The 20,460-nt window shown below is 34.4% G+C and overlaps 1 long non-coding RNA gene across 1 annotated transcript; it reads left to right on the top strand.

The window, feature by feature from the left end:
- Positions 1-746: 746 nt before the first annotated feature.
- Positions 747-16,384, top strand: LOC133181422 (uncharacterized). The gene is made up of 2 exons (XR_009720471.1): positions 747-892; positions 15,853-16,384. It is a non-coding gene; the product is annotated as an uncharacterized LOC133181422 (long non-coding RNA).
- The last annotated feature ends 4,076 nt before the right edge of the window (positions 16,385-20,460 follow it).

Raw genomic sequence — 20,460 nt, 5'->3', positions numbered from 1 at the left:
TCCCAAGAGAAATACAATGATATTGAATATATGGAAGAGTTCATTTGTACACAATAATCCCAAGTAATCTGCATTAATTGTAAAATATAATTACAAATTCTATTAACAAATTTACGCTTTTTTAGGGCCACATGCTCCAGACTATTAGAAATATGCTTCATTTTTACTTTACAATTAACGAAACGATCAGATCTGGGTTTTTTTTTTGTTTTTTTTGTTTTTTTGTTTTTGTTTTTTTTTTTTGTTTTTTGTTTTTTGTTTGTTTGTTTTGTTTTGTTTTTGTTTTTTTTGCATTGAGGCAAATGTATAATGTACATGTATATATATACAAAAACAAAGAAGTTTTTGCTGTTTCTTAATCCGTTTTGTACAATATACATACGTACGAGGGTACGTCTTTAAGTTACATGTCTGCATTGTTTAAAATTTATGTTAGGAAGAATTCTTTTTTTAATTGATTAAACAAACTAAAATATACTATTTAAGAAAGAAGAATCTTATTGCTTTTACAAAAGCAAAACTATTGACAGAAAGACTTATGGCTAAAGACATCTGACCCAACAGATTGTCTAAGGATCTCCAAAAAGAATGGCAAGATGACATTCTAAAGATTATTTACTACACAAGAAATCAACATAGGGAATGCCCAGCACGCAATATACGACTAGTGACGAATAGAAATATAAGGACGGAAAATTTACAATCGAACCAAGCCACATCACATCTTGGGAAATATGAACGGGGCTCTGGGGAACTGGAAATGTTATTATGATAATTCACGTTGACAAACCTGCGTCTGCTTTGGAATATGAAATAAATAAATTCAGTGTCAGGTTCGCGCTTCTATCAGATTGGTGCTTTCTTCTGAGGAAACGAAATCGGAAAGAAAATGGTAAGCGTTTACTTATTTTATTTATTGTGTTGCTTACTTAAACTATGATAATGATTTAATTTTTTCCACTTTACATATTCGTATCGTAATTAATAGATAGAATTAAAAAACTTTCTTCCTCGCAATAGGATGTTCTGAAAATTTCTAAAATAATATAGCAAAAATGAATGTTTGCGGATGTTTCAGATATCCGCTTTTTTGAAAAACATATTTATTCATATGATCTCAAAAGAACTCTGCTCTTCAAGAAATACAGACTTTTATTTCTAATTGTAAAAAAGAAAAACATATTGCAAAATATTGAGACCAAAATTTTTCATACAGCAAATTAAGTTGAAAATTTAATATTCAGTATTAGATCTAACCAACGTATGTTTAAAATTCTGCAACTGAAATGCACTTGTAAGTCCATCGACCATCAACTACACGACAAACTCAAAGAATGTTAAAAAAAACTGTAGATTTACTGATTTCATAAATAAAATCTTGCACATCTAGCTGTTGGAAGCCTTTTTAAATAATGCAAATTAGAACAAGTTTTTGGGGGGTGGGGGTGGGGGCGGGGGATTAAAAATAAAGCTTACTATATACATGGTTCCTTCTGGTGGAGTGGCACTTGCTTTGACGTTAGAAATGGCAGCTCCTACTCGTATAGTATTGACTTCCGAACCTCTTAAAATCTAAAAGTTAAAATTGGTCTCAGTGGTATACGATATCAATACAGAACACACAGCTCAGTGCAGTGTAACAACATCAGAATAAGGAAAAATATCCTGAGGCTATCATTAAAAATATCTTTGTTTCCCCTAACCCGACCCAAAAATCTCAAGTTGGGTAGGTAGGTAGGCAAATAATTTTTTTTTTGACAGCAGATTTGAAAATACATTCTTAAAATTGGATGGAATGATACCTTAGAAAAGGAAGCGATTTGTAAACAGCTAGAATACCATACAAATGCCGTTTAGATTCAACATTTAAGGTAAATTTATTCACAGCTATTATTCAATCGAACTTGTGTAATATCTCATACTAGAGTAAATTTGTTGAGATTGAATACATCTGTTTAAAAGATTCTCGGGCACGCAAAGACTGAATATCAGAGTATATATGTAGTTTTTCAGGGCTTCAAAATATGCAGTGGTTCTAGAGCATTTCCTTTTGGAGTCTCGAAGTAAGGAGCTATTTCTAAGTTGCAGGTTCAAATCCCAGTGCGGGACGATGAGACCTGTTCTTCAAATGAGACCAAAAAAAAAATGTCTAATGTCGCAGTAGATAGTGGCACAAAAAAGATCCATCACAGCTCAGTGGCCTAAAGTGCCGCGTACAACTCTAAATTTGGACCCATTCACTAGAGAAATGTTAAAATGAATGTTGTTGTCCCAACAATTATCAAAGGAATTCAAATCAAAGAAACAACCAATCTTCAAGGGCCTTGAAGAAAAATACACGGACGCCTCAGAGAGCTTGTATCATAATTTCAAATCTATTTTGAAAAAGTATGTTAACGATATTAAATTGAGACAAACCATATGTAAAAATGGTAAAATGCCACACACAACGTCAAAGTCATGAGGTTTAACACATGAATAAAAGGCATGGAGAAGGGACGTTTGAATTCTATTCATCATTAGGATGAAATATGCAGACATAATTACATCTCCTTTTGTACCATATTGTAAATATAGGAATATTGATGACTTGCAATTGTTTATTAGATCAAAGCTCAAACTAAATAAAACGCAGTAAAATTGGTGTGTTTACAAGGTGGGCCCCTTGTTTGCTCATGAGGGGTATCATGAGGAGGGCCTACGGGTTTAAGCATGCTCTCTATACGTACCTTAATTTTAAGATAGGTAAGTAAATACAACCAAAACACCTTTAATAGATCATTATATATTATTTATTTTATTAACAAAGTATTTCAAGAGTGTAGGATTCTTATATGCTAAAGGCATAAGGTTGATACGTCGTCTTTCCTTTAAAACACGAACTAACCCTCCGTGACCACATATTGTGAGCCCCATTTTGTTTCCAACAAACGCTTGACAATCAAAGAATAAAATCAGTCGTTCTGATAAAAACGGATTTTGATGGAATTCTTTTTATAAAAGGTAATAAATATAAAAAAAAAAAATATTGGAATAATCTTATGAAAAAAAACTTTCCAGTCGGCGCGTTTCATTTGGGTCGGTTGCGTTAGGGGAAACAAAGATATTTTTTTATTTTGGCCTGAGGATCTGCAAATGTTAAGTAAAAGGAAGTGTACAGTGCCAAATAATGATACGATAACCATAGTTGCATTGTGTTGCGGTGGTGTTTTTTCATCGTCGGATACCCATGGGTGATCTCGTCTACTACTCCTCACGTAAAAGACGAGATCACCCGTGGGTATCCGACGATGGTGTGTTTTATGACAATTACTTGCATGTAGCAATGCAAAGCAAGACGTAACCAAACAGAGCAAGCATATATATTATACATGTATAATGTCATATGATAGTGGATAATGGGTAGGGGATAGATATAGGACGGTGATTGGTTGCTAGATGTTGTTGAATTCATAATACTAGATCTAGACTAAGTGAACGGAGGTGGACAAGAAATAATGGATTGGTCAATTACTATCTTTGGATGCCCTCTAGCTGCAATAATGTAGCCCTCTCCCTTTTTTTTTTTTTTTTTTTTTTTTTTTTTGGGGAGAGGGCTACAACTCCTAAAGATCTCTGTAATGGTGCAAGTGCGGGAGTGATTCACTCCCGCACGAATTTCGGCTTAAATTATCAGTAAATGGCTATTTAATTGACATTTCTTACCTGAACTCCAAAAATGTAGTTATGCAAAACATAAATCAATCCAAACATACACAGAACAATCCATATATCGGTTATTTTTCGTGTATGTCAACATCACAACTTGAATTTATCCGCCATGTTTACTGACCTTGATCGATTTTATTTTGGGACAGCCAATGAGACAAGGGATCTCTAGGGAGCGGATCTCTGTATGAATTATCTTATTTTAGTCATAAATATCGCTGTTTACGAAAAAATGTCACATGGAATAGTTTTATTTATAAATATTTAATGATGCCATACAGCATAATCATTTAGTAACCCCGAAAATCTACTTTACAAAGTAATTTATAATTTTCAAGCGCAAGTCTCAGTGCATCACGCGAGAACTGTCATGGCTTCTGATGAGAGTGACTGGTAAACAAGCAGATTTATTTTATCTGGTTTTCGCGTTTAACGGGCTATGTTGTTGACAGTGAATAAAAATTTCGCCTTTTTAGAAGTAAGTTGAATGTAAAAACAATTTATTTTGCCTGCAGTCGCCCGTATTTAAAAAATATATTTGCACCATTACAGAGATGCTGTGGAATTGTAGCCCTCTCCAGAAAAAATCAGATAAAAAAAAATCGGAGAGGGCTACATTATTGCAGCTAGATGCCCTCGGTTTAACCGTACTTTAACGCCAGAGGCGCAGAAAATTGTCAGTATCAATACAGAAAGCATTTATCAGTTGATTCGAAATAATAGCCTCCAAGCGACGTCATACGAATTGTACGTACGATAAATGTAATGCTTCGTGTAAAATTTTTCACTACAAAACAAAAACATTTGTGTTGAGAAAACCAGATGATTTATCCGTAAGGATTTTGATAGGTTAAAGTTCCAATTAAGAAAAATCTTGCCGGATTTCTTCTCAGATTTCACAGAGACTTTGACATAAAAAGTAAGGTAAAGTTCGAAAGATAATTTCACTGAATTCTCAAACACAATCTTGATTTCGATACAAAATTAGTTAGTTTTTAGAGGACTCCTTCATATTTACGGGGCAAGAGAAATAGTCCCTGATAAATTGAATGTTGATATAAATATTTCTACGATTGATTTTTTAAAATTCTATCTAATATTTCACATACATACTTGTTCGTTCTTACAGTCACAAATATGTTACCATTAGCTTATTAACAGTAAAGGAGAGAGCCGTGTCAAACCAAAAGCCATTTTACCTCATAAATGTACAGTGTATAGATATAATGGAACGCTGCCCAAAGAAGAAACTAATCTGACTTTAAGGTTAAAAAATAAACATTTTAATAAATTGGAGGAGATTTCGAGGTTATATGACATTTTTTGTTCGAATAAATGACCTATTGAATAACTAATATTAGTCTCTCAAGAGAGACATTTTTTTCTTTCATATCCTTAAAACCTTTGTTATATATCAACTGGTCCTTCAACAAAGCCTCATCGGTAGTCTGTATTCTTGAGTGTTAATGTTCTACATAATTTAGCTATATTACAGATGACAATTCATAATCTCAAGAGAACGATTTCTATCCTCCTTTTTCCTGAGCCCTTGGTAATATATTGCACAGAAGTAATCACCTGATTAATTTCGAAATTAAGAATTCATGATCTGCGTTTGAGAATTTTAAATCCGTGGCATATGTCTATCCCCTAGTGAAAATGGCTCCAACCTTCATGATGATTTAATATTGACCAAGTCATTCCAGTAAGAGGTTTCCGGTGATACTAATTTCTTGACTTTTTATTACGCCCCTTGGGGAATGTTTTGAATATTTGAGGAAACAATTGAAGTGCATGTACATGCATTGCAGTTCTGCACAGTATTAGCTGTAGAAATTTAAAGATTTTGTGAAATAAGAAGTAACAATTTTGTAAAATAAGAATTTTCAATTTTCAGATATCTAGTAAGTCTCCATGGAATAAATAATTAAATGCGTAGTGTTCTTCAAAGCTTTTCAATCTATAAATTTATATTCTTGAAATTGTTGATTCATCTTAGCCCCGTTCACATGCTCTCCTTTCAGTGGAGCGAATAGTTGAAAAAATAGTTCATTTGGTGAGACATGCAAGCACCACATTTGGCATGGAGGTTCCTTGTCAAGTACCTGAATAGAAAATATCGTTGGTCATTCAAAATTCGGCCATTTTCAAAATTGCGCTTAGCCTATTTCTTTTATTGCATATAAAGCATTTTAATTTTTTTTTTGGTCAAACATTTTATAAATCTTTGACATATTCAATCAACTTGGATAAATAAGTGTTATTACACTTACATGTATATATCCAGTGAGATTGCGCTAAAGTATAGGTTATTGCTGTTTTATAGTACTCATAAGACCAAATTTTAAGAGTAGTTACAGCTACATAGAGCAGTAGATGGTAATTCTACCCGAAGTATTTACAGTTAACCAAACAAGTAATTCTTAACCTATTCAAGTACTTCTTGGCATGAGGCTGTTCCGTATGGGACCCAAACTCCGCCATTTTTTCATGTTTTAGTTTAAAGGAGAAGGTAAAATTTACGCCTTTATATCGGCTGCCTCCATGTATGCTCTGCATCCAAGACAGATCGTTGATATATACTCATAAAGAGCTGCCCTTGAGAACAGAAGTACTATCAAGAGAACCCTGTTTAAAGTAAAGATGCCAAGAAAGACGAATTTCATGTTGGTGTAGAATATTCTAATTTTGGCCTTCTGTGAGGTTGCTGCAGACTTCTAAGATCTTAGCATTGCAAAATCCTGGATTCTTATCCTTACGTAAACTTAAATATTTACATCAGTTCACCTGTTTTATTACTAACAAGATAAGAAAATTGTCTTCTTCTATGTCATCTTCTTCAAATGTTACATTTCCTCCTTTCTTGGTGATAACTCTCGTCTTAAGCCTCGTTTTTTCCTTTTCAGATGTTTTATCTTGTCTCTCATGTCTGTTACAGTGTAAGATCTTCTGCAAAGTCTAAGTCATTGTACATTGTATTTTCTAACCGAAGAGGATCAAATTATAAATTCCTCTTGCACTTTTGTAAATACCCAGTCGACAACTATCAGGTATAGTGTTGTTAATAGTGGACCATTGTGAAACCTCAGTTTTTCAGTTTTACAATAAATGATTCTATTATTCAGAGTTCTTTTATGTATTATTTGTACTTTTGACTTCGTACATTTTTTTGTACAATGTCTTTATCATGATGTCGATCTAAACTGTGATTTCATAATGTCTCAGAAGTTTCCATAAAATAATGTTTATTGACGATATCAAAGGGATTTCATGTTGGTCCTGAATATTCAAATTTTGGCATTCTCTGACGCTTCTGTAAAATTCAATGGTGGTCATCGCTGCATCCTTTGCTGTATTTTAAATGTTTACGTCAGTTCCCCTGTTTTGTTTGTGATACTACTAAGATGAGAAATTTAAAAACGATTGACCTCATCTATATCATCTTTTTCGAATGTTACAATTCCTACACTTTTGGTCAGGTCTCTCATTTTTTCTTGGTATAGATCCTGAGCTTCTTTTTCCATGCTTCATCTGTTGTATCCTGTCTCTTATGCCTGTTAGAGTGTGAGATAAAAATGAAAGTTTCTTCTTCAAAATCTATATCGTATATTCTCTATAACCGAAGGGAACTGAATTCCTCTTGCACTTTTGTGAAGGGCTCTTATTACCCAGGTGACAACTTTCAAGAATTGGGGCAACATTGTTTTACTCCAATTTTTACAGTAAATAACTCAATAAATGATTCTATTAATCAATGTTATTTTATGAATTATTTGTACTCTTGACATCGTACAGTGTTTTTTTTTTTATGTTGTCGATCTTAACAGGGATTCCATAATGTCTTAATAGTTCCCCTAAAACTCCCTGCTTTGATGATACCAAACGCTTTCTCAAAATCGTTGAAGTTGATGTAAAGTGATTATTGCCATTCTACATTTTGCATATTGCTCAAAAGAATGAGTGGTGCAGCTTTCTGGTCTGTGCAAATTCTAATCAATCTAAATCTGGTTCCATCGACTCTTAATACTTTGTCTATTGCAATTGCCTCATTTAATCTATTCAAAATAACACTATTTAGAATCTTAAGCAAGCAGCATACAGATATCTTGCTTGGTACAAAAAGCAATATGAGACTTCTCCACTATTTGCAGAGATTAAGATCTCCCTTCTTTGGTTTATTATACCCGCACTTTCTAAAGAAAGTTCGGGTATATTGTTGTTACTCATGTCTGTCCGTCCGTCCGTCCGTCCGTCTGTCCGTCCGTCCGTCCGTCCGTCCGTCCGTCCGTCTGTCACACTCTTATTTCTCAAACTCCTCTTACATTTTACACAGTAGCCTAATCATCTTTTGGGAGGTGTTTGGTGGTGTCATGTAGATGTGCAGTAAAGTTTCGGAATTTTCATGTTCACCCTGGGGGTCAAATGGGGGTCGAAAAATGATGTTTTTTATGCAAAAAGCCCCTGGTTCCCTGAACTCCTCTTACATTTTACACAGTAGCCTAATCATCTTTTGGGAGGTGTTTGGTGGTGTCATGTAGATGTGCAGTAAAGTTTCGGAATTTTCATGTTCACCCTGGGGGTCAAATGGGGGTCGAAAAATGACGTTTTTTATGCAAAAAGCCCCTGGTTCCCTGAACTCCTCTTACATTTTACACAGTAGCCTAATCATCTTTTGGGAGATGGTTGGTGGTGTCATGTAGATGTGCAGTAAGGTTTCGAAATTTTCATTTTCACCCTGGGGGTCAAATGGGGGTCAAAAAATGACGTTTTTTATGCAAAAAGCCCCTGGTTCCCTGAACTCCTCTTACATTTTACACAGTAGCCTAATCGTCTTTTGGGAGATGGTTGGTGGTGTCCTGTAGATGTGCAGTAAGGTTTCGAAATTTTCATTTTCACCCTGGGGGTCAAATGGGGGTCAAAAAATGACGTTTTTTATGCAAAAAGCCCCTGGTTCCCTGAACTCCTCTTACATTTTACACAGTAGCCTAATCATCTTTTGGGATATGGTTGGTGGTGTCCTGTAGATGTGCAGTAAGGTTTCGGAATTTTCATTTTCACCCTGGGGGTCAAATGGGGGTCAAAAAATGACGTTTTTTATGCAAAAAGCCCCTGGTTCCCTGAACTCCTCTTACATTTTACACAGTAGCCTAATCGTCTTTTGGGAGATGGTTGGTGGTGTCCTGTAGATGTGCAGTAAGGTTTCGGAATTTTCATTTTCACCCTGGGGGTCAAATGGGGGTTGAAAAATGACGTTTTTTATGCAAAAAGCCCCTGGTTCCCTGAACTCCTCTTACATTTTACACAGTAGCCTAATCATCTTTTGGGGGATGGTTAGTGGTGTCCTGCAGATGTGCAGTAAGGTTTCGGAATTTTCATTTTCACCCTGGGGGTCAAATGGGGGTCAAAAAATGACGTTTTTTAAGCAAAAAGCCCCTGGTTCCCAGAACTCCTCTTACATTTTACACAGTAGCCTAATCGTCTTCTGGGAGGTGGTTGGTGGTGTCCTATAGATGTGCAGTAAGGTTTTGGAATTTTCATTTTCACCCTGGGGGTCAAATGGGGGTTGAAATATGACGTTTTTTATGCAAAAAAACCCTGGTTCCCAGAACTCCTCTTACATTTTACACAGTAGCCTAATCGTCTTTTGGGAGATGGTTGGTGGTGTCATGTTGATGTGCAGTAAGGTTTCGGAATTTTCATTTTCAAGTTTTTGATGCAGTGGAAGAGCTCTCACTAATACATATCAGCATATTACTATTAGGTTTGATAAAAATATCTTGAATGATTTATTTAAAACTGAGCTTAACACTTATTTGAGAAAAGAGAGGTCAAGGTCAACGGAAAGGTTGAGGTCAAAATGTTGATGCAGTTGAAAAACTTATATCAGTATGTATTTACTATTAGCATAGAAGTTCAACAAAAATATCAGAAATGGTTTATTTAAAATGTAGATAAGGCCAAATAAAAAAATATGTGTGGTTCGGGTTACCCGACCTTCCCTATTTTATACCCCCGACCCTAAGCTTTTTTTTGGCAATTTTCATATTTTTCCGGAATTTCCCCCAATTTCCATCAATGGCTCCAGTTTAAGTTTTAGTTTCAGCAATGACGGCCTCCTTGCAAAACATAGTGCAAGTGTTTAATAGTGTTAAATCCAAAGCAAGCTAGCATGCAGGTGTCCCCTACCAATATTGACTAGTATATTATCACACCACATCTAAATGCCATTTGCAAAGCAGTGATAGGTACTATTTAGAAAAAAAAATTAAGAAAATCATTTTGTTAAAAAAAAAAATAAAAAAAAAATAAAAAAAAAAATAAAAATTCCTACCTACCTACCCTAATTTTTTTTGGAAGTGTAACCGGAACCACACATATTTTTTTGTTTGGCCTAAACACTAATTTAAAAAAGTGAGGTCAAGGTCAAAGGAAAAGTCAAGGTCAAAAAAGTTGATGCAATTGATATCTCTCAGCAGTATAATTATATCAGCATATGAAGTTTGATAAATATATCTTGAATTGTTTATTCAAAACTGATCTAGACACTAATTTAAGAAAAGTAAGGTCAAGGTCAAAGGAAAATTCAAGGTCAAAAATTTTGATGCAGTTGAAAAGCTTACATCAGTATGTATCAGCATATGACGTTTTATTGAAGTCGGACATGACAAACACTATATGCCTCGGCCATATTCATGGCAGGGCATAAAAAACTTGAATCTACACTATATGAGGATGTTTCCATATCAAAATGACTAACAAGCAAATTCAAAGAATTGTGGTCCCCTGCTTTCCGTGTCCTAGTGGATGGGATGCCATTATTTATGACATATTGTTTCAAATATGCACGCCCTATCATATGTCATTCAAAAGTAATCACCAAAGTTAAAATTTTTGAAAATTGGTAAAACATCAAGGTCAAGGGGTAAAAAATCATAGCATGCTTGGAAACATATTGTTACAGGTAATGTACATGTCAAATATAAAAGTCCTATCTCTTCTCAATCAAAAGTTATAAGGAAATATAACATTTTTGAAAAGTAGGTTAAACTTCAAGGTCAATGTCACAGAGTCAAAAGTCATGATATATTTAGAAAGGTCTTGTCACAGGTAATATACATGTATAATATGAACGCCCTATCTTTTCTCTTTCAAAATGATCATTTGAAATAATGTTAAATTTTTTGAAAAGTAGGTCAAACTTCAAGGTCAAGGTCATGGGTTCAAAAATCATGGTATGTTTAGAAAGTTCTTGTAGGTAATGTACATGTGAAATATGAAATCCCTATCTCTTATTATTCAGAAGTTATGACCAAGGTTAAATTTATTGTGACAGACGGACAGACTGACAAACGGACAGACTGACAGACAAATGAGATTTAATGTCCCCTAGGTCCCTTTTGTGAAAACGGACGACAATAATGCCCTTGCTATTCATGAGAAGAAGATTTATGATGGAAAAAATCCCCTGCATTTTTCTATGTAAATCATTGGATCCCCATATGTGGCCCCATCCTACCCCAGTGGGTCATAATTTTAACAAATTTGAAGCTACACTGTCTATGTAAAGAAAGTTTCAACTTTTTGGGCCCAGTCAGTGGTTCTTGATAAGACTTTTTTAAAATGATACCACCAAATTTTCACTAATTCTTGATTATCCCCCCTTGAAAGAGGGTGTGACCCTTCACTTGAACAAACTTGAATCCCCTTTACCCAAAGATGCTTTGTGGCTGGGTTGGTTGAAATTGGCCCGGCGGTTCTAGTGAAGAAGACAAAAATGTGAAAAGTTTACAGGCGGACAGATGAATGACAAACAAAATGTGATCAGAAAACCAGAAAAACTCAAGTGAGCTAAAAACTGATGATCACAAGTACTTGGAAAGAGTTACAGTATTTGAAAAGCAGTTTTTTTTTCATGCATTAATTGTTTTCAGAAGCTGAAAAGGTATGACTTGTATCCATGTTGAAAAAACTTCACATTTCAGAAAACAGTATGATTAAAAATAGTTAATCAAGGTGCTTTGAGTAGCAAAATAAGCTAAACTGGTATAGCTAATTAAACCACAGAGCTTAGTGAATTTTAAAATGCACAACCTTTTCAACTCTTAATCATTCTTAAAATATTTATATCATCATTTCTGATTCAAGGGAGAACTAGAGATATGATCAGAAGTATATCCATTGACTAATAAACATGTACATGTATATTGTGTTTTTTAAGTCATTAATGTTTGTTTGTTGTTAAATGTCCCTCTTGGGAATTTTTCACTCATACGGAGACACCACCACTTAAAAATAATGAAGACGTACAAGTCGGATTTAAGGTTAACATTCATTTTAGGAATTTTCAACAATTAATTAAGACGTAAAGAGATAACTCCTTCCCCTTGCCCCTTCCCCTTCCCAGACCCCAGTTTGTTCATGTATGCAAACTAGTCTAATACTTTGGTTTGACATAAAAAAAATGTGAATACATACAAATAGTTTAATGGTCCATCTCTTTGAATGATTTTCATTCCTAATTCTAGGTTGACCCAAATTCATGAATGAAATGTCAAGTAATCTTATCATTGATGCACTTCTATTTAATTTGATGTAGTCATATTATGAACAAGAGAGTGGGGATGACCTCAAGGGTTCATAACCTTAAACCATTAGATGTACATAACATAATAACACAAGAAACAAAATTATGTCTAGTCAAATGGAAAAATTTTCTACTATTTAGGAGTCGCATGATCATTTGTCATTTCAGGGACAGGGAGCGGCTAGGGAGATTGGAACCCCCCCCCCCCCCCCCCCTGGAATTTGCAGAGTTATTTAAATAGGACTATATACTGATTTACAGAAGCAAATAAAAAATGACTTTGGATGCCCTCCCCCTTTAAAAACATGGACCCCACCATCATTGTTTTTATTTTGTTTGTTTGTTTGTTTTTTTTTTATTTTGCTCCTCAGGAAATTCTGGGCTGGAATTTTTTTGGACCGAGGTGTGGACCCCCCTCCCCCCCCCCCCCCCCCGGAAAAAAATTCCCGGATCTATGCCTGTAACTGAATGTAATTTCGACAACGGGAGATAACTCTTCAGAATGTGAAATTCGTCTATTGTGGCATCGATGATCCACTCTCTACGATCGGCTCATACATTCAGTGTCTGAGAGAGAAACGAACGACAACTCTGCATAGGAGATTGCCGATGATCTTTGATCCTTTTTAAACTTTAACCTAACCATTTGCATTTTGGTTTATTTTACCCCAATCTATACTTAAACTTGTACTTACCGACTGTCATAGGTCCTGTCAACTTCATGAAATATAATCCAATTAAAACACAAAATGAATTAATTTCCACTGATATACATGTAACACTGCACCATGTCACATGGCATGTGCAATCTAAAAATGATAATGGTAAAACTAGTACTAGTACTGGTAGGGTGACGCAAGCCCAATGTGATGTAGAAATTTTCAAAAAGGTGTTCACATACATGTACAGTACAAGAACAAACTTTAAATTATCATAACAAACGATGTTTTAACATAACTTTGCCATCTAGGCCTATTTCCAAAAACAGGCAAATTGTGTGTGTGTGTATTTGGGGGGGGGGGGGGGGCACATATAAATTGATTGGGTATGGCTTTTCAAGGAGGTTTTTGCCTAATCAAATACTAAAAAAAGTTTGCACATTTTGATAAATTCATCAAAAACGCTTTGTACTAAAATAATATTATTTGTTGTTGAGAAGATAAATTTAATTTAAAAAGTTCCAATTATGGGCCAAAAATTTATACCCCCCCCCCCCTTTTTATTAAAACCTAATTTACAACATTAATTAAATTCTGATATTTCAGACTGGTAATGAATTAAGTATATGAAATGCGTATAAGAGGTTCATGGGTCACATGGTCACCTGAGCATTTTATGCTCGATTTGACGAATACATGTACTGTGTAAATTATAGAATTATTTGGACTTTTTCCTTGGTAAGCCCAATATGAAGGAGTGTGCATTTAGAGGCAAACACCTTAGTGCGGGTATTACTGTCTCATGACAGCATCTAGTTTAGTTATACAATCAGTCCATTCTTCCACTAATTAGGGATTCTCTCTGCTTTTCATACTTTATTTAACAGTCTATACATTTATTCCTCTTTTTCTTATCATATATATTGTCCTCAATGTCTCAGTTAGTATTTCGTTAATTCCTACTGCTGTTTTTTTTTTCATATTGAATAAGATTTAACACTAATAGCTGTTGTCACTTCCTTCTCGCTTCTTTCAGCTATTTTTGCATTCAAGACTTCCTCGAGGTAAATTGTATTGGTCCTCTAGAGTTTGATCTATTTAGTACTTCTCTGATATGTTTGTTTCATTTATTTAGCTGTTCCTCTATTTGTTAGCTTTATAAACATTTTTGACTGGGTTGGCTTCACCAGATCCTCTCTTTTTCAGAGTTATTGTGATGTTATGCGATGTTATATATCTTTTAAATCTCCTCTATGGGCTGCCAGCTCAGCTTTCTAAAGCTCATTTATAAAGTCTCTTCTTCTTGTCTGCAGTTATGATCGACCTCTTTGTCAAGCTCCTGATATTTAGTTTGGAACTAACGTCTTTGTAATCTTGTTTCTGCATCCTTGAATTGCTTTTTTCCCAAAGCTTCCTGTCAATTGTTTTAGCAACATCAATTCTTTCATTTAATTCAATATCTTTTTTGGTAAGGATTTCAATACTTTGTATTCTGGAAAATGTCTTTGCCTTCATCCCACTCATTTATCTAGGACTTCTGTCACAGTGGTATCTAGACTTTGAATTCAATTTATAGTAGGACTGGAAATTTTTCTTTGATTTGTGTCCATTTTTCAACGTTTTTCATCTCTGACTTATCATGACAAAATCAGTCTGGTTTTCATAACCCCATCTTGCGACTCCCATGTTGCTTATGAGGGAATATGGAACCTCCGATAACAATTGCATTTCACGAAATTCGGTCAAAGTTTTTTGCATTCACATCCCAAAATGCATCATACAGATACATCGTACCTTCCCATTTCCTTTTCCTGTTTTTACTTGGCAATCTGTGCATAAATGTCACACTAAAATGTGTCGTTCTGGAATTTCTTCTTAACATCTTCAGTAGTGCACACAAATCTTGACTGAATTACAATAGAAAAAATATATATGCATGTATATCTGAATTGAATTGATTGATGAAAAGTCATTCAGCTTTTATTTTACAATGTTATGTTTTAGATGTCTTTAACAAAGCTTAGTTATAGCCAAAATGTATCACAAAACAGCCAAAGTATGATAAATATTACAGTAAATGGATCGTTTGTAAGTCCAAGTAGTATAGAAATGTCGCCTTTTTGTTTGTGGGCAGCCATCTTGAAAATGGCGGAAATGGCGATGGCCAACGATGATTTTAGAAACAGTTCTAGTATTATCTGACAGATAATTGTCTCAAATTTCATGCTTGTCTCCACAAGTGAAATATTTGGGTGAAATTTTACTCTAAGCCGTACACTATTTACTAACAGGTGTAAATTTCACATGTATGCAGATTTTACTCCCAAACTGAATGTAAATCAGTGTGAAGTTTGCAATTTCAAAGTATTTGTGAATAGTAGGCTTTCTAGTTGCTAGTCAAGTCAGAGTTCCTCCTATGCACTAAGTAGAACATTGCCATTTCTTGTTTAAATGTTGCTTTAGATAAGAATTGGACTTGATAATAGAAAAGATGGTCACTGTTCTTTCTAATATAAAAAATGCATTTTTGGATAAAATTGGTGATGCTAAATTTTACAGAGAATTCTAATATTTCTATTATTTATTCCCAATAACCTTATTGACTTTATTAATTCTGATTTCATTCCAAAGATTTTAGGGTTTGAAAACTTTTAAATGGACAAAGGTGAACGACAAACAGACAGACGGGTTAATTTATCTCTTTCTTATAAATACTACTTCGACAGCAACATAAGGCATTTTTATCACTCTTGATTGATAATGTATTCTAGTCCAGGTTAACATAAAAAATATTTCTAAAGCCTTCTGAATTAGACGATGACAGAAATAGCATGTTTTTCAAACAGATAAATACATGTATCATAATTATATTAAATCAATTTTCTCTTTTATCTGTTGCAGAATAAATTAGTCTTGGTTACTCTGCTGTCATTATCTGTTTTCCTATGCCAGACACATGGTTTGGGCATCCAGAATATTATCTGCAGCACCCAGTGCAGGTTACGGTTTAACCATTGCATAGACAAATGCGTTTTGGAGAATGGAATCATGAAAGATTACGACAATGGATATGAAGATTGCACGCTCATATGTACTCAGTACCTCTCCCAGTGCACGTGTTCCATGTCATACAGATAGGATATGAGCCTCGGAGAATGGTCTCGGTGAAAATTTATCCACATTCCTAGCGCTATATATCCTGTTTTACAAGAATAGAATTCATATAACTTTACTGCAAATTGAGGAACTTATTTCAATGTATTTATATAATATTTGAATGAAAATCAGTTAAATGATAAGACTTTCAATGCATTTATGTTTCGTTTTAATGAAAATCAGTTTAATGATAAGACTCTGGTGCTACAGATCACATTGTTGCTCAGAGCTTATATCTGTATTGAGCCTGTATACTAATAAACAAGAGCGCTTGGAATATCCGGTAATTTATGTTATTCATATTTGTAGGACAACGGAAATCAATTTAGCATACCATCTAAACAGACCTTCTTTCCTTTAATGGCTCATCATTAAAAATAATCAATCATTTACTTTACAAAGCCTGCAATAGTTGGTTATTAGTGCCCATAAAGCGACAGATTAATTTTAAACTTGATCATTTATTTTATCAGGAGCCTAACAAGCTAATTGATTTCCGCTAAATGCAGCACCCGTTAAATAAAAATTGTAAGAAATCCATTTTCCTCGCTGTATTGGATGGTTCCTCATCATAAAGTGCTAAATAAGTCGTTTGGAGGCCAAGCTAAAATCTTATGATATCTGTAAAATTAATTCAGGAAGAGAGTGGTTCGTTGACAGTTATGCTTCGGAGAGAAATCATAGAAATATTACCGATGAATTAATGTGCTTAAGCGTCTTCAGGAAGGCTCATTTTAACGACACTATATGGAAAATCTGACCCGGCCAACATGCCAGCTACCAAAAAGCTACCGGCATAAAATTACTCTAGAAGTAAGGTTTAGGCTGCACGATGAGTTTACCACCATCTAGATCTGTTGTTCCATGCATTCCAGAGAGTGTGTATAAATGCAGACATTCTTAAATCCCTTCAGGCAGGAAGCATCATTTTTCAAATGGGGGACAGTCGGAATAGGACTTGACAAGCCTATAAAAGTAAACTTCCACCCACTACGTCTTCCTACTTGCCTGCCACAAGTTAATTATAGAATCAAATATTAAAGCTAAGCGTCTGTTACTTAGCAGAATTATATACTATCAATTTGAATTGAAACAAATATGGGTGAGACAAACTTACTTCCATGATCGGCTTTGATCGATCACAGTTGATTCCACCCAAGGGATGTAATCACAATCTACATGTACTTTGCTTGATAGCAGACAGGCTTCCGTAATTTTTTTCATGTTATCTAACTTTCTTACGGGAATTTTTTTTTTGTAGGGTTGTCGAGTTCTCAATGCAAGACGTGCATTGACAAATTTACGGTAAATCTCCCTGTTCTTCTACTAGTATATTAATTTACTGCAAATAGATTGGATGTCGGATATTAATAGATTGGGTATTTTTTTCACGTTTTTATAGTTCTACAGACGTGTAACATGTAAAGGGAGTCGAACCTGGTTCGTTTGGATTAATTTGACTAACAAATGATTTTGCCCATAAACTGATTGGCTTGCAAATACATTAATTGTATATACAGATATACATGTAGCCCTTCGCTTTCTTAGAGGAAAATCACACCTAGTAGGAGACCCAATATTAATTTACGAAGGAATTAGGCGTTCAAATGTCACCGGACAAACACTGCTTTATTTAGGCGCGTATTGTATGCCACGATGATTAGCCCCAAATAAACAGGTGATCAGCCTCCGGCAACAGATAATAAAGTTTTCCCTTATTCAGGACTAACAGACATCCACTGCTACCAGCGACTTACACCGTCTCATTGAAGGTAAACAAGGCAAGACTCTGAGATGTTGACCTCTTTTTGGTTAGCCCCTGAATGGCTCAGTCATACTTTTCATCACAGTAACAACGCAATACAATTTCTTTGTCGTGGCAAGCCTACAATGTCACACAATATATTTACCTAACATTACTAAATCAAATGTGGCAAGCATCAAGTTTAGGTCATCCACACACCTCTTTCCCTCGTCAATTTCTCCTGTGTGCCTTCTTTCAGACAAGTGAACCCCGTAGCTTACCTGTGTTCATTTATATATCCTTTGTGGGTCACGTGATGTAAAGCTGTCGGATTTCTAGAGCCGCACTTGCAGTCTTTAGATTCCCATATGCCAATTTTAGACAAAGTTCAGTTAGACATACCCCGGTACACGTGAAGCCGGTGTAACGACGAAAAGTGACCCTCGTAGAATATTGACCGGGGATCATTTGCCTACGTAGAAATTTGTCCCCCTGGTGAATATTCTACGTAGAAAAATGACCCACTTTTTCTTAAAATTATGGTCTTGGGGTCATTTTTCTCCTTGTGGATTGTTGAAAAATGACCCACTAGAATAATGACCCTGTGTCATTTTTTGATACAAAAAAAAACCTGCATGGTTTTGGTAGGAAAATTCTTGTTAGGCAAATACATAGGGGTTAAATCACGCAGCCTTATGATATGAAATCTTCATTTCTAAAAGCTTTAAAGTTTAAATGACAAAATTTAAAGGTTATACTATACTTTACATTAATAATACAAGATGTTTTATACCCATTAATGGAAAGCCTATCAAGGCTATCATATATAATGTTCTATCACTATTAGAGCAAGAATACATGTACAGTACGTACATTCTTTGATTTGTTTTATCACATATAATAAGTTTCGAAAGTTGTAATTATTTAAAAAAAAAAATCAAGATCATTTTCTTACCTGGTGTATAAATAAAAATGTATAGCTTCCATAATTGTAATCCTCTTTGATTTTACTCTGGGAAAATAATGTGCAACAAATAAAAATGTAGTCTTCTTTTTTTCTTTAGAAGCTATAAAGAAAGGTTAACGTTTTGGAACCCTACCCAAATAAATTTGCGTGAAAAAAATAGAAGATTGATAAGAAAATTCGATCTCGTAAATATCTTTGATTTTTTTATGAATAAAGTCTCAAACTTCTTCCATAAAAATATAGAAAGATTACATTTGTGAAAAAATAACACAGAACTAAATCAACATGCCTCTGACCTTCGATATCAGGGGCACAAAAATTGATTAGCTTAAAATCTCTACCAATGTCTTTTGTCGGTTGTTAGTCTCAACAAAGTCTTTAACAAAATGAGGCTTTTTATATAAAAAATTGCTTAAAACAAGAGGTGTTTGGTATACCAAAAATTGACAGTTTATACACGGTAGTATCGTCTTTCCCCTTTCTAGTTACATGTAAAAAAAAATTACCAATAGAAAAAACATAATGTTGCATTATGAAAAAAAGCTTCTCAGTCTATAATTTACATAATTTTTTTTCCTGAGTATGATTGGCAATATTAGCACATTGTAACTTAATTGTGTCAAATGTAACTTAATCATTTTCTGAACTTGATGTACTATTTAAACTGCAACAAAGTCTAGTATGCGAGTTGAAGTTGCGTGTGCATAAAATATAGAACTGTACAAAAAAGTATTGTAAAAAAGTATTGTATTGTGTCAGAATCAAGCACCATGCGAGATTCGTATAAGCGTAGCTATAGTGGAGAGTTTTGAAGGGGTGTTGTAACCCACTCTTTAAATTTACTAATGGCCTATAACAAAAAAATTCCTTTCTGACTATGTATGTCTTTTCTATAAACAAATTAAGCGTTCTTGCTGTCTGAAACGAGGTTTAAAAATATGAGACTTTTTAAGATAAAAGTGAAAAGAAATCTTCTTTTCCTTTCACCGAAAATCCTCTTATAAGGATTTTATTTACATGTACATAATGCAGATGTGCATTGTAATGCAGGTTGTTTTAACGTAGGTCGCGGGTTTGCTGACGTCGTTAAAACGGGGTACGCAATTTATATGATTTAGGCGACTTTCTTGTGCACATTTGATTATGACATCACAATAAAAAAGAAATCATTATTTAGCAATAACTTTTGTTGGAATTGGTAGTTTAGTGTTATATTATTTAAGCAACAACTTATCACAAATAATGAAGGTTTTTTACGATTTGTATAGTCGATACAATACTTAGATATAACTTTTGTTATTACATGTACGATTCGAATGATCGACACTCTAAGTATTAAAAACGTTTGATTATTTGTTATCAATCGCATCTTCTCGGGCCTTTCCGGCAAGCTTGGAAAAACAAGTGGTTGTTTTTCGGCTTGTCGGAAAGGCCCGAGATATTGCGATTGATTTGTTTTCACTTGGTATCGCGAAACGATATGGACACAATGTTCAACTGACCTTTTTCCTTTGATTGTTTTTGAATTAACAGTTTGTTTTATTAATAAAGAAGCCATTATTTCAAATAATCGCAAATTCACCTGTTGCACCAAAAGATTAAACTTAATTTTTAAAAAGGACATTTTTAAAATATATAGATT

The sequence above is a fragment of the Saccostrea echinata genome, unplaced genomic scaffold (genome assembly GCF_033153115.1).
Source record: "Saccostrea echinata isolate AGI-Se365-2 ecotype Australia unplaced genomic scaffold, CSIRO_AGI_Sech_v1 ptg000008l, whole genome shotgun sequence".
Classification (NCBI taxonomy): Eukaryota; Metazoa; Mollusca; class Bivalvia; order Ostreida; family Ostreidae; genus Saccostrea; species Saccostrea echinata.
This window is presented reverse-complemented; position numbering and strand designations above follow the sequence as displayed.